The following is a 332-nucleotide window of genomic DNA, read 5'->3' on the forward strand; positions in this document are numbered from 1 at the left end:
GCAGCGGACGGAATAAAAAGGAAAAAAAAACAACAAACCCCGAGCTGTCTGGCCAAGGAGTTCAAGAATGCTTGTTGGACGCTGTTTTTAATTTCCAGTTAGAGGAGTCTTTCTTGGAAAGTTGTAAGATGTAACTTACGGACCACGCGGGGTTCGCCTGATTTAACCGGGGAAATATTTTAAGCAGGTGTTAATAATAAAATCCGCCGGCCCGAGAGTGCTCCCCATGGGATTCTTTTCCTTTATTTCAAGAGGGCAAACAGAGCTCACCTACAACCAGCCCTGCAGAGGCACCTTTTTTAATTTTTTCTTTTCTTTTTTCTTTTAACAGA

Source organism: Apaloderma vittatum, unplaced genomic scaffold, assembly GCF_000703405.1.
Source record: "Apaloderma vittatum isolate BGI_N311 unplaced genomic scaffold, ASM70340v1 scaffold26381, whole genome shotgun sequence".
Taxonomy (NCBI): domain Eukaryota; kingdom Metazoa; phylum Chordata; class Aves; order Trogoniformes; family Trogonidae; genus Apaloderma; species Apaloderma vittatum.